Source organism: Astatotilapia calliptera, chromosome 23 (assembly GCF_900246225.1).
Source record: "Astatotilapia calliptera chromosome 23, fAstCal1.2, whole genome shotgun sequence".
Taxonomy (NCBI): domain Eukaryota; kingdom Metazoa; phylum Chordata; class Actinopteri; order Cichliformes; family Cichlidae; genus Astatotilapia; species Astatotilapia calliptera.
Genome location: NC_039323.1, coordinates 39,361,990 through 39,377,088, shown reverse-complemented (window position 1 = coordinate 39,377,088; position 15,099 = coordinate 39,361,990). Strand labels below are relative to the sequence as shown.

The 15,099-nt window shown below is 38.9% G+C and overlaps 1 protein-coding gene across 1 annotated transcript in view; it reads right to left on the bottom strand.

Moving 5' to 3' along the window:
- The window catches only part of LOC113016553 (uncharacterized), a 109,781-nt gene that overhangs the window by 74,717 nt on the left and 19,965 nt on the right, over window positions 1–15,099 (bottom strand). The gene's annotated exons all lie outside the window — the stretch shown is intronic.

Here is a 15,099-nt window from a genome sequence, read left to right as displayed (position 1 = left end):
CAGGAGTTGAAATGTATTTCATTTGGAGATGAGTGAAATAAAAATGGACAGGTGATAGTACATGATACTTACTGGGCGTGAAGCAGTTTTGTATAACAGGGTCACTGATGGCAAAGCTGATGGGGTTAGAAACACGGCAAACCACAGGGGTGTTTACCACATCTACAGCTCTTTTTATTAGGATCTCCCCTGTTTCTTCCAGCTGTGTCTCCGCACTAGTCCATTCAAATCTCACAGTGTTGTCTTTCTGTGGAAGAAAATATGGACAACAGTCTTTTCCATCTCTTTCCCTCACACTCTGCTTTTCCTTTCTTTTTCATGCTTTTTATAATCTGTGTAAATATTGTCACTTCTTCCCCTCATTACAAAAAGAAAGAAATGGTAGTTTGACAACCAAAATTCATAACCACATCTAAGTGCTTTCATCAGCACCAGAGTTAAATCTCTACCAGGATAAGGAAGTCTCTATAAACAGATGTTTAGAGGACTTTGAGTCCATTTCAAATGCTCCAATTATCAAGGCGAGTAAAAGAGAGTGGTTCCTCTCAGAAGCACAAACTCAGCTAAAACATTAAACAGAGATCAGGTTTAAGTAACATATGTGTAGTATGAAGAAACGCCAATCCAAACCTTGTGGATTCAGCAGTTTCTGTGTGAATGTTCTTAGGATCTGATGATTTACATACTGACTCTGTGTGTCTGAACTCAGAAAATACAACAAAAAATAAAGAATCATAAGTAAAAGTATTGCTGACAATAGAGCTAGTGGTTTCATAGACATTTTAAGCACATTTCAGTGTCTTTATCAGTAAGTGGAGTTGAATCTTCTGGAGGATCAAGATGTCTAAACTTGGACCATTTTATAACCTCCTCATATAAAACAGAACAGTTGCTCACAGCAGCTCAGCGAGGCTGAAATAACGAAAACTTTGTCTCCAAACTCACAATTATTGGTTCAACTCTTTGAAAAATATTCTGACCTGAAACCTGAAATGTAAATGAAACAGACTCATAGTTGTCCTCACCTGACCAGCATTGCAAGTAAAGCTGACTGAGTCAGAGTCTGTACACGTCATCGTCACGCTGGGCTTCTGCACACGGTCTGAGGTAATAAAATGTAATAAATAACATTATATGAACTTCTGCTAATGATGTATTAATAAAAATAAATAAATAAAACTTGCAAAACCAAACTGAACAGTGACTTTATATTAATATCAAACATTTTCTGTTGACAAAAATGTAAAAATTAAACAGCTTCTGATCCATCAACACACTTGTTATGAAATATATTTGCATATTTACATAACCAGAAAAATGTATGTATAATATGTTGTTACTTACCTAATACACACAAACGCACACTTGGTAAATCTCCCACATTTATTCCATCTTCACTGGTAACCACTGGTCTGTATCGTCCTGACTTGTCTTTGGTGAGTTGTGTCAGCTTTAGTGATCCAGTTGAATCAACATCATCATTTTTCCCCATGATCACCTGTTTCCGTCTGCGATAAAGATTATTCTTGTGTCCTTGAACCATTTCAGGTAATCTGATTCCTTCAACTCATATCTAAGTGGCACAGTTAAGCTTGATCCTGTTGCAGCGTACACACAATCATCCTGAGAGCCTGAAAGACAAAGAAATAAAGAGGAATTTCATGACAAATTAAGAACAGTCATGCTAGAAAAGCTCTCAACAGCCACGTGTCAGTTCATCAAATCTGAAGGAAATTATTATTTTTAATTATTACATGTTTTATCTTTAAAACAGTGAATGAAAACCTGGTGTCAAGACAAGACAAATATGCAAAAAACATTTTTCAGTTGCTGAACTACGGCCCACAGGCAATGCTGCGGTGGTATACACACCACCACAGGAATCCAGACGCCACTTGGATCAGCTTCAGAATAAAACAACAGGAGTTGAAATGTATTTCATTTGGAGATGAGTGAAATAAAAATGGACAGGTGATAGCACATGATACTTACTGGGCGTGAAGCAGTTTTGTATAACAGGGTCACTGATGGCAAAGCTGATGGGGTTAGAAACACGGCAAACCACAGGGGTGTTTACCACATCTACAGCTCTTTTTATTAGGATCTCCCCTGTTTCTTCCAGCTGTGTCTCCGCACTAGTCCATTCAAATCTCACAGTGTTGTCTTTCTGTGGAAGAAAATATGGACAACAGTCTTTTCCATCTCTTTCCCTCACACTCTGCTTTTCCTTTCTTTTTCATGCTTTTTATAATCTGTGTAAATATTGTCACTTCTTCCCCTCATTACAAAAAGAAAGAAATGGCAGTTTGACAACCAAAATTCATAACCACATCTAAGTGCTTTCATCAGCACCAGAGTTAAATCTCTACCAGGATAAGGAAGTCTCTATAAACAGATGTTTAGAGGACTTTGAGTCCATTTCAAATGCTCCAATTATCAAGGCGAGTAAAAGAGAGTGGTTCCTCTCAGAAGCACAAACTCAGCTAAAACATTAAACAGAGATCAGGTTTAAGTAACATATGTGTAGTATGAAGAAACGCCAATCCAAACCTTGTGGATTCAGCAGTTTCTGTGTGAATGTTCTTAGGATCTGATGATTTACATACTGACTCTGTGTGTCTGAACTCAGAAAATACAACAAAAAATAAAGAAACATGAGTAAAAGTATTGCTGACAATAGAGCTAGTGGTTTCACAGACATTTTAAGCACATTTCAGTGTCTTTATCAGTAAGTGGAGTTGAATCTTCTGGAGGATCAAGATGTCTAAACTGACTATTTTATAACCTCCTCATATAAAACAGAACAGCTGCTCACAGCAGCTCAGCGAGGCTGAAATAACGAAAACTTTGTCTCCAAACTCACAATTATTGGTTCAACTCTTTGAAAAATATTCTGACCTGAAACCTGAAATGTAAATGAAACAGACTCATAGTTGTCCTCACCTGACCAGGATTGCAAGTAAAGCTGACTGAGTCAGAGTCTGTACACGTCATCGTCACGCTGGGCTTCTGCACACGGTCTGAGGTAATAAAATGTAATAAATAACATTATATGAACTTCTGCTAATGATGTATTAATAAAAATAAATAAATAAAACTGTTGCAAAACCAAACTGAACAGTGACTTTATATTAATATCAAACATTTTCTGTTGACAAAAATGTAAAAATTAAACAGCTTCTGATCCATCAACACACTTGTTATGAAATATATTTGCATATTTACATAACCAGAAAAATGTATGTATAATATGTTGTTACTTACCTAATACACACAAACGCACACTTGGTAAATCTCCCACATTCATTCCATCTTCACTGGTAACCTCTGGTTTGTATCGTCCTGACTTGTCTTTGGTGAGTTGTGTCAGCTTTAGTGATCCATTTGAATCAACAGCATCATTTTTCCCCATGATCACCAGTTTCCGTCTGCGATAAAAAATTACACTTGTGTCCTTGAACCATTTCAGGTTATCTGATTCCTTCAACTCATATCTAAGTGGCACAGTTAAGCTTGATCCTGTTGCAGCGTACACACAATCATCCTGAGAGCCTGAAAGACAAAGAAATAAAGAGGAATTTCATGACAAATTAAGAACAGTCATGCTAGAAAAGCTCTCAACAGCCACGTGTCAGTTCATCAAATCTGAAGGAAATTATCATTTTTAATTATTACATGTTTTATCTTTAAAAAGGTGAATGAAAACCTGGTGTCAAGACAAGACAAATATGCAAAAAACATTTTTCAGTTGCTGAACTACGGCCCACAGGCAATGCTGCGGTGGTATACACACCACCACAGGAATCCAGATGCCACTTGGATCAGCTTCAGAATAAAACAACAGGAGTTGAAATGTATTTCATTTGGAGATGAGTGAAATAAAAATGGACAGGTGATAGCACATGATACTTACTGGGCGTGAAGCAGTTTTGTATAACAGGGTCACTGATGGCAAAGCTGATGGGGTTAGAAACACGGCAAACCACAGGGGTGTTTACCACATCTACAGCTCTTTTTATTAGGATCTCCCCTGTTTCCTCCAGCTGTGTCTCCGCACTAGTCCATTCAAATCTCACAGTGTTGTCTTTCTGTGGAAGAAAATATGGACAACAGTCTTTTCCATCTCTTTCCCTCACACTCTGCTTTTCCTTTCTTTTTCATGCTTTTTATAATCTGTGTAAATATTGTCACTTCTTCCCCTCATTACAAAAAGAAAGAAATGGCAGTTTGACAACCAAAATTCATAACCACATCTAAGTGCTTTCATCAGCACCAGAGTTAAATCTCTACCAGGATAAGGAAGTCTCTATAAACAGATGTTTAGAGGACTTTGAGTCCATTTCAAATGCTCCAATTATCAAGGCGAGTAAAAGAGAGTGGTTCCTCTCAGAAGCACAAACTCAGCTAAAACATTAAACAGAGATCAGTCACTGACTGGTGAATCTAAATGTGCTTTAAAAGCTAGCTACCTCGTGTCCAGACTGGCACAGAGTAAAAGTCTTTCACTAAAGCGGAGGAGTTGATTTTGCCTGCCGCTGTACATATGTGCCATGAGATGATCGGAGAGGCTGCTGCAAAGAAGCTACTGACCATCCCACTCTAACAACAATGTGAGCCACCATTTAGCGGACATGGCCTTAGACATACAGCATCAGCTTCTGGAAAGAATAAAAAGTAGTCCATTTTTCTCTTTGCAACTAGAGGAGCCCGCTGATGTCACGAATGGTGCATTGCTGCTGGTGTTTGTTATCACTGGGACAGCAGTTTGCATGCTGCTACCAACTCGAGCCACGGCTCAGGAATGTTTCACTGAGAACGACCTGGACTGGCAGAACTGTGTTGGGGTGTACAGTAATGGTGCAGCTTCAAGGACTTGCAGGCACCACAGCTTCATTAGGCAGATTCTTGACCGTGCACCAGAAGCTAAACGGACCCACTGTTTTCTCCACTGTGAAAGCCCTGCAGCAGCAGCAACAGAGATGTCACCAGAGTTCCACGAGGTGATGGATGTAAGTGTGAAAACTCTCAATTTCACTAAAAATAATGCTGTGAACTCCAGATGTTTTGCCAAGCTTTGTGAGGACATGGAAGCAGATCATGTCCAGCTGCTCTACCGCAGTGAGGTGAGATGGCTTTCAAGAGGACTGGTCCTCAAGCATTTGTTTGAACTAAGGAATGAGGTCTTTTCCTACGCAGAGAACATCTCCTCTTGCACATTATTATGCCAATTCAAAGCTTTCCTACCTCTGTGACATTTTTTCACTGCTGAACCAGCTGAACATCTCACTTCAAGGGAGAAACAGCAGCATGTCGTTTGTTACAGACAAAGTTGAAGCTTTCAAGAGTAAACTTGCTTTGTGGACTAAGAGGGCCCAGGAAAAGAGGATGGACATGTTTCCACTTTTGTCTCACATCTTGGAAAAATCCCCTCAGGTGAAGATCAGTGACTCTGTCTGTCAGCACCTTTCACCACTGACAGAGAAATTTGATGAATGTTTCCCTGAGGATCCCAGAGAAGGACATGTGGATTTTGGACCCATTTCCAGTGGATCCCATTTAAAATGATGTTGCTTTGCCCTCACATCTGGAATCCCAGATTCGGGAACTTTCCACCGACACCACTTTAAAGTTGCAGTGGGGCAAACTGGGCCGGGGCTCCTTCTGGATTGCTGTCTCAAAGGAGTACCTGTGTCTGGCACTGAGAGCTGTGAAACTCCTTCTCCCATTCACAACTACATATCTGTGTGAATCGGGATTTTCTATTGTGGCCACAACCAAGACCAAAGCCTGAAACAGACTCAGAGCAACACTGGAAGCTACTCTGAGAGGGAGCCTTTCCCCTATTCCACCCAGACTGCATCTGACCGTGTCTCAGAGGCAGGCTCAAGTGTCTCATTAAGAGGTGAGCATAAAAGGGGAGTTGCAGCTTGTTTGTTGTTGCTCATTTGTCTCAAATATAAAGAGTAACTTCTGGTTCTGCCAATGAAAAAAGGTTTACTGCTGAAGCAACTTTCAAATTCACTCACAGATTATCAAGTCAAGTCAACTTTATTTGTCAATTCTGCCACATGTACAGGACATACAGAGAATAGAAATTTCGTTACTCTCAAACCCTAGATGAAATAGCAAATGAACATTTAAATATAAGAGAGTGATTAAAAAATGCAAATAAAATAATTAAAAAGTAAAAATTTAAATAAATACAATACAATTTTACGTATAACAAGAAAGCTATGCAATATACAATATACAATATTCAAGTAAGGGTAAATGACATTGAGTGTAAACCAGGCAGAGTAGTGCAAATAAGCAAATAGTGCAAATGGAGATTTAGTAATATACGGTAAGAGATAGTGTAACAACAAAGTCTTATGAGGTAGTGGCAGTCCAATGCTCCACAAAGTGACTGGTAACTGGTGCAGGCCAGTGAGTGAGTCAGAGAGTGTGTGTGTGTGTGTGTGTGTGTGTGTGTGTGTGTGTGTGTGTGTGTGTGTGTGTGTGTGTGTGTGTGTGTGTGTGTGTGACAGAGTTCAGTGAGACCATGGAGGAGAAGAGGGGAGAGGGGGCAGAATCGGGAGGGAGTTAAGCTTCCTGACAGCCTGATGGATGAAGCTGTCCTTCAGTCTGCTGGTCCTGGCCTGGAGACTCCGCAGTCTCCTCCCTGACGGCAGCAGCTTGAAGAAGCTTTGCATTGGGTGCGTGGGATCAGCCGCTATGCAAAGGGCTTTTTTAGTGAGACGGGTGCTGTAAATGTCCTGGAGGGAGGGGAGAGAGACACCAATGATCCTCTCTGCAGCCCTCACTATGCGTTGGAGGGTTCTATGGCAGGACGCATTGCAGGCTCCAAACCACACAGTGATGCAGCTCGACAGGATGCTCTCGATGGTGCCTCTGTAGAAAGTGTACATGATGGGGGCTGGTGCTCCTGCTCTTCTTAGTTTGCGGAGAAAGAAGAGACGCTGCTGTGATTTCTTGGCCAGTGCTGTGGTGTTGTACGTCCAGGAGAGATCCTGTGTGATGTGCACACCCAAGAACTTGGTGCTGCTCACTCTCTCCACAGTCAATGGTCAGAGGAGCATGTTGGGTGTGCATTCTCCTGAAGTCCACAACAATCTCCTTCGTCTTCTCCACATTCAGAGAGAGATTGTTGTCAGCACACCACGTGGCCAGGCGTCTCACCTCACTTCTGTAGCCGGTCTCATCCCTGTTGCTAATGAGACCCACCACCGTTGTGTCGTCCGCAAACTTGATGAAGAGGTTGGAGCTATATGATGGAGTGCAGTCATGGGTCAGCAGAGTGAAGAGGAGGGGGCTCAGCACACATCCCTGCGGGGCCCCCGTGTTTAAAATGATGGTGCTGGATGTATTACTGCCGACCCGTACTGCTTGAGGTCTTCCGGTGAGGAAATCCAACAGCCAGTTGCACAGTGAGGTGTTGAGCCCCAGCTGGACCAGTTTTTGAGTGAGCTGTTGGGGGATTATAGTGTTGAATGCTGAACTGAAATCTATGAACAGCATTCGAACATATGAGTCTTTTTTGTCCAGGTGTGTGAGTGCTGAGTGGAGTGGAGTGGAGATGGCATCATTGGTTGAGCGGTTGGGCCGATACGCAAACTGGAAGGGATCCAGGGAGGGGGGCAGGACAGACTTGATATGTTGCATGACTAGTCGTTCGAAGCACTTCATCAGGATGGGAGTAAGTGCAACATGACGATAGTCATTAAAGCAGGAGGGAGATGACTTTTTTGGAACCGGAATGATTGTGGTGGCTTTAAAACATGTGGGGACGACAGCCTGGATGAGTGATATGTTGAAGATGTCTGTGAAGACATCAGTGAGTTCCACTGCACAGTCTCTCAGTACACGAGACTATATTTTCATTTGCACTTTACTTAAATTTTATAACGGTTTATTTATTTATTTCATTAGAAAATTATTTTGAATGTATTTATTTTATCACTACATTATTTATCCAATTTCTATTTCCCCCTCTTTTCTTATCTCTTTAGCTGTAGTAAAACTCAATTATTAATTATTATGTTTGTGTGTTATTAACCCTGACTTGAGCCTTTCAATTTCTATTTGCAGTTTGATTTGGTGCATGAATCGTTAACCTGTTTGGCATTTTGTTTTTATTGCAGGTTCGCATACACATAATGAATGAATGTCTTTGTGATTATTACATTGCATCATGTCATCATCATGTTTATTTGACAAGATTTTAACTGTTAAAATGAAGTTGATTTGATTTAGTTATTACATATAAATCAAACTAAAAGCAACATCAATTGTTTTCAATACAGTGTTATTATCTGAATGGGCCTCGGGCCACTTTGTAGTGGATAAGTTGGGCCCCGAGGTAAAAAAGGTTAAGAACCCCTGTTATAGACTATATTTATACGAGATGTGTATACTTACTGCATTTGAATCATTTTAACCACATGTAACACCTGCAAACACGTTTTTTTTTGTTTGTTTTGTTTTTTAATACTTTGATTTTGCCATCCCATTTGATTTCCATGCCACCTTAAGAAAATTTCTCTAGATCCACCCTTGTTCAGCAGGTTTCAGCAGAGGAGAAATGAGGCCTTTGTCTACAGATTCTTCAACAGCTTAATTATAAGTAGCTATTTGAGGAACATGAGATATCAATAAAATATTAAATATTGTCCTCACCTGACCAGCATTGCAAGTAAAGCTGACTGAGTCAGAGTCTGTACACGTCATCGTCACGCTGGGCTTCTGCACACGGTCTGAGGTAATAAAATGTAATAAATAACATTATATGAACTTCTGCTAATGATGTATTAATAAAAATAAATACATAAAACTTGCAAAACCAAACTGAACAGTGACTTTATATTAATATCAAACATTTTCTGTTGACAAAAATGTAAAAATTAAACAGCTTCTGATCCATCAACACACTTGTTATGAAATATATTTGCATATTTACATAACCAGAAAAATGTATGTATAATATGTTGTTACTTACCTAATACACACAAACGCACACTCTGTAAATCTCCCACATTTATTCCATCTTCATTTATAACCTCTGGTTTGTATCGTCCTGACTTGTCTTTGGTGAGTTGTGTCAGCTTTAGTGATCCAGTTGAATCAACAACATCATTTTTCCCCATGATCACCTGTTTCTGTCTGCGATTAAAGATTATTCTTGTGTCCTTGAACCATTTCAGGTAATCTGATTCCTTCAACTCATATCTAAGTGGCACAGTTAAGCTTGATCCTGTTGCAGCGTACACACAATCATCCTGAGAGCCTGAAAGACAAAGAAATAAAGAGGAATTTCATGACAAATTAAGAACAGTCATGCTAGAAAAGCTCTCAACAGCCACGTGTCAGTTCATCAAATCTGAAGGAAATTATTATTTTTAATTATTACATGTTTTATCTTTAAAAAGGTGAATGAAAACCTGGTGTCAAGACAAGACAAATATGCAAAAAACATTTTTCAGTTGCTGAACTACGGCCCACAGGCAATGCTGCGGTGGTATACACACCACCACAGGAATCCAGACGCCACTTGGATCAGCTTCAGAATAAAACAACAGGAGTTGAAATGTATTTCATTTGGAGATGAGTGAAATAAAAATGGACAGGTGATAGCACATGATACTTACTGGGCGTGAAGCAGTTTTGTATAACAGGGTCACTGATGGCAAAGCTGATGGGGTTAGAAACACGGCAAACCACAGGGGTGTTTACCACATCTACAGCTCTTTTTATTAGGATCTCCCCTGTTTCCTCCAGCTGTGTCTCCGCACTAGTCCATTCAAATCTCACAGTGTTGTCTTTCTGTGGAAGAAAATATGGACAACAGTCTTTTCCATCTCTTTCCCTCACACTCTGCTTTTCCTTTCTTTTTCATGCTTTTTATAATCTGTGTAAATATTGTCACTTCTTCCCCTCATTACAAAAAGAAAGAAATGGCAGTTTGACAACCAAAATTCATAACCACATCTAAGTGCTTTCATCAGCACCAGAGTTAAATCTCTACCAGGATAAGGAAGTCTCTATAAACAGATGTTTAGAGGACTTTGAGTCCATTTCAAATGCTCCAATTATCAAGGCGAGTAAAAGAGAGTGGTTCCTCTCAGAAGCACAAACTCAGCTAAAACATTAAACAGAGATCAGGTTTAAGTAACATATGTGTAGTATGAAGAAACGCCAATCCAAACCTTGTGGATTCAGCAGTTTCTGTGTGAATGTTCTTAGGATCTGATGATTTACATACTGACTCTGTGTGTCTGAACTCAGAAAATACAACAAAAAATAAAGAAACATGAGTAAAAGTATTGCTGACAATAGAGCTAGTGGTTTCACAGACATTTTAAGCACATTTCAGTGTCTTTATCAGTAAGTGGAGTTGAATCTTCTGGAGGATCAAGATGTCTAAACTTGGACCATTTTATAACCTCCTCATATAAAACAGAACAGCTGCTCACAGCAGCTCAGCGAGGCTGAAATAACGAAGACTTTGTCTCCAAACTCACAATTATTGGTTCAACTCTTTGAAAAATATTCTGACCTGAAACCTGAAATGTAAATGAAACAGACTCATAGTTGTCCTCACCTGACCAGCATTGCAAGTAAAGCTGACTGAGTCAGAGTCTGTACACGTCATCGTCACGCTGGGCTTCTGCACACGGTCTGAGGTAATAAAATGTAATAAATAACATTATATGAACTTCTGCTAATGATGTATTAATAAAAATAAATAAATAAAACTTGCAAAACCAAACTGAACAGTGACTTTATATTAATATCAAACATTTTCTGTTGACAAAAATGTAAAAATTAAACAGCTTCTGATCCATCAACACACTTGTTATGAAATATATTTGCATATTTACATAACCAGAAAAATGTATGTATAATATGTTGTTACTTACCTAATACACACAAACGCACACTTGGTAAAGCTCCCACATTCATTCCATCTTCACTGGTAACCACTGGTCTGTATCGTCCTGACTTGTCTTTGGTGAGTTGTGTCAGCTTTAGTGATCCATTTGAATCAACAGCATCATTTTTCCCCATGATCACCTGTTTCCGTCTGCGATAAAAATTACACTTGTGTCCTTGAACCATTTCAGGTTATCTGATTCCTTCAACTCATATCTAAGTGGCACAGTTAAGCTTGATCCTGTTGCAGCGTACACACAATCATCCTGAGAGCCTGAAAGACAAAGAAATAAAGAGGAATTTCATGACAAATTAAGAACAGTCATGCTAGAAAAGCTCTCAACAGCCACGTGTCAGTTCATCAAATCTGAAGGAAATTATTATTTTTAATTATTACATGTTTTATCTTTAAAACAGTGAATGAAAACCTGGTGTCAAGACAAGACAAATATGCAAAAAACATTTTTCAGTTGCTGAACTACGGCCCACAGGCAATGCTGCGGTGGTATACACACCACCACAGGAATCCAGACGCCACTTGGATCAGCTTCAGAATAAAACAACAGGAGTTGAAATGTATTTCATTTGGAGATGAGTGAAATAAAAATGGACAGGTGATAGCACATGATACTTACTGGGCGTGAAGCAGTTTTGTATAACAGGGTCACTGATGGCAAAGCTGATGGGGTTAGAAACACGGCAAACCACAGGGGTGTTTACCACATCTACAGCTCTTTTTATTAGGATCTCCCCTGTTTCTTCCAGCTGTGTCTCCGCACTAGTCCATTCAAATCTCACAGTGTTGTCTTTCTGTGGAAGAAAATATGGACAACAGTCTTTTCCATCTCTTTCCCTCACACTCTGCTTTTCCTTTCTTTTTCATGCTTTTTATAATCTGTGTAAATATTGTCACTTCTTCCCCTCATTACAAAAAGAAAGAAATGGTAGTTTGACAACCAAAATTCATAACCACATCTAAGTGCTTTCATCAGCACCAGAGTTAAATCTCTACCAGGATAAGGAAGTCTCTATAAACAGATGTTTAGAGGACTTTGAGTGCATTTCAAATGCTCCAATTATCAAGGCGAGTAAAAGAGAGTGGTTCCTCTCAGAAGCACAAACTCAGCTAAAACATTAAACAGAGATCAGGTTTAAGTAACATATGTGTAGTATGAAGAAACGCCAATCCAAACCTTGTGGATTCAGCAGTTTCTGTGTGAATGTTCTTAGGATCTGATGATTTACATACTGACTCTGTGTGTCTGAACTCAGAAAATACAACAAAAAATAAAGAAACATGAGTAAAAGTATTGCTGACAATAGAGCTAGTGGTTTCATAGACATTTTAAGCACATTTCAGTGTCTTTATCAGTAAGTGGAGTTGAATCTTCTGGAGGATCAAGATGTCTAAACAATTTTATAACCTCCTCATATAAAACAGAACAGCTGCTCACAGCAGCTCAGCGAGGCTGAAATAACGAAAACTTTGTCTCCAAACTCACAATTATTGGTTCAACTCTTTGAAAAATATTCTGACCTGAAACCTGAAATGTAAATGAAACAGACTCATAGTTGTCCTCACCTGACCAGCATTGCAAGTAAAGCTGACTGAGTCAGAGTCTGTACACGTCATCGTCACGCTGGGCTTCTGCACACGGTCTGAGGTAATAAAATGTAATAAATAACATTATATGAACTTCTGCTAATGATGTATTAATAAAAATAAATAAATAAAACTTGCAAAGCAAAACTGAACAGTGACTTTATATTAATATCAAACATTTTCTGTTGACAAAAATGTAAAAATTAAACAGCTTCTGATCCATCAACACACTTGTTATGAAATATATTTGCATATTTACATAACCAGAAAAATGTATGTATAATATGTTGTTACTTACCTAATACACACAAACGCACACTCTGTAAATCTCCCACATTTATTCCATCTTCATTTATAACCTCTGGTTGTATCGTCCTGACTTGTCTTTGGTGAGTTGTGTCAGCTTTAGTGATCCATTTGAATCAACAGCATCATTTTTCCCCATGATCACCTGTTTCTGTCTGCGATAAAAATTACACTTGTGTCCTTGAACCATTTCAGGTTATCTGATTCCTTCAACTCATATCTAAGTGGCACAGTTAAGCTTGATCCTGTTGCAGCGTACACACAATCATCCTGAGAGCCTGAAAGACAAAGAAATAAAGAGGAATTTCATGACAAATTAAGAACAGTCATGCTAGAAAAGCTCTCAACAGCCACGTGTCAGTTCATCAAATCTGAAGGAAATTATTATTTTTAATTATTACATGTTTTATCTTTAAAACAGTGAATGAAAACCTGGTGTCAAGACAAGACAAATATGCAAAAAACATTTTTCAGTTGCTGAACTACGGCCCACAGGCAATGCTGCGGTGGTATACACACCACCACAGGAATCCAGACGCCACTTGGATCAGCTTCAGAATAAAACAACAGGAGTTGAAATGTATTTCATTTGGAGATGAGTGAAATAAAAATGGACAGGTGATAGCACATGATACTTACTGGGCGTGAAGCAGTTTTGTATAACAGGGTCACTGATGGCAAAGCTGATGGGGTTAGAAACACGGCAAACCACAGGGGTGTTTACCACATCTACAGCTCTTTTTATTAGGATCTCCCCTGTTTCCTCCAGCTGTGTCTCCGCACTAGTCCATTCAAATCTCACAGTGTTGTCTTTCTGTGGAAGAAAATATGGACAACAGTCTTTTCCATCTCTTTCCCTCACACTCTGCTTTTCCTTTCTTTTTCATGCTTTTTATAATCTGTGTAAATATTGTCACTTCTTCCCCTCATTACAAAAAGAAAGAAATGGCAGTTTGACAACCAAAATTCATAACCACATCTAAGTGCTTTCATCAGCACCAGAGTTAAATCTCTACCAGGATAAGGAAGTCTCTATAAACAGATGTTTAGAGGACTTTGAGTCCATTTCAAATGCTCCAATTATCAAGGCGAGTAAAAGAGAGTGGTTCCTCTCAGAAGCACAAACTCAGCTAAAACATTAAACAGAGATCAGGTTTAAGTAACATATGTGTAGTATGAAGAAACGCCAATCCAAACCTTGTGGATTCAGCAGTTTCTGTGTGAATGTTCTTAGGATCTGATGATTTACATACTGACTCTGTGTGTCTGAACTCAGAAAATACAACAAAAAATAAAGAAACATGAGTAAAAGTATTGCTGACAATAGAGCTAGTGGTTTCACAGACATTTTAAGCACATTTCAGTGTCTTTATCAGTAAGTGGAGTTGAATCTTCTGGAGGATCAAGATGTCTAAACTTGGACTATTTTATAACCTCCTCATATAAAACAGAACAGCTGCTCACAGCAGCTCAGCGAGGCTGAAATAACGAAGACTTTGTCTCCAAACTCACAATTATTGGTTCAACTCTTTGAAAAATATTCTGACCTGAAACCTGAAATGTAAATGAAACAGACTCATAGTTGTCCTCACCTGACCAGCATTGCAAGTAAAGCTGACTGAGTCAGAGTCTGTACACGTCATCGTCACGCTGGGCTTCTGCACACGGTCTGAGGTAATAAAATGTAATAAATAACATTATATGAACTTCTGCTAATGATGTATTAATAAAAATAAATAAATAAAACTTGCAAAGCAAAACTGAACAGTGACTTTATATTAATATCAAACATTTTCTGTTGACAAAAATGTAAAAATTAAACAGCTTCTGATCCATCAACACACTTGTTATGAAATATATTTGCATATTTACATAACCAGAAAAATGTATGTATAATATGTTGTTACTTACCTAATACACACAAACGCACACTCTGTAAATCTCCCACATTTATTCCATCTTCATTTATAACCTCTGGTCTGTATCGTCCTGACTTGTCTTTGGTGAGTTGTGTCAGCTTTAGTGATCCAGTTGAATCAACAGCATCATTTTTCCCCATGATCACCTGTTTCCGTCTGCGATAAAAAATTACACTTGTGTCCTTGAACCATTTCAGGTTATCTGATTCCTTCAACTCATATCTAAGTGGCACAGTTAAGCTTGATCCTGTTGCAGCGTACACACAATCATCCTGAGAGCCTGAAAGACAAAGAAATAAAGAGGAATTTCATGACAAATTAAGAACAGTCATGCTAGAAAAG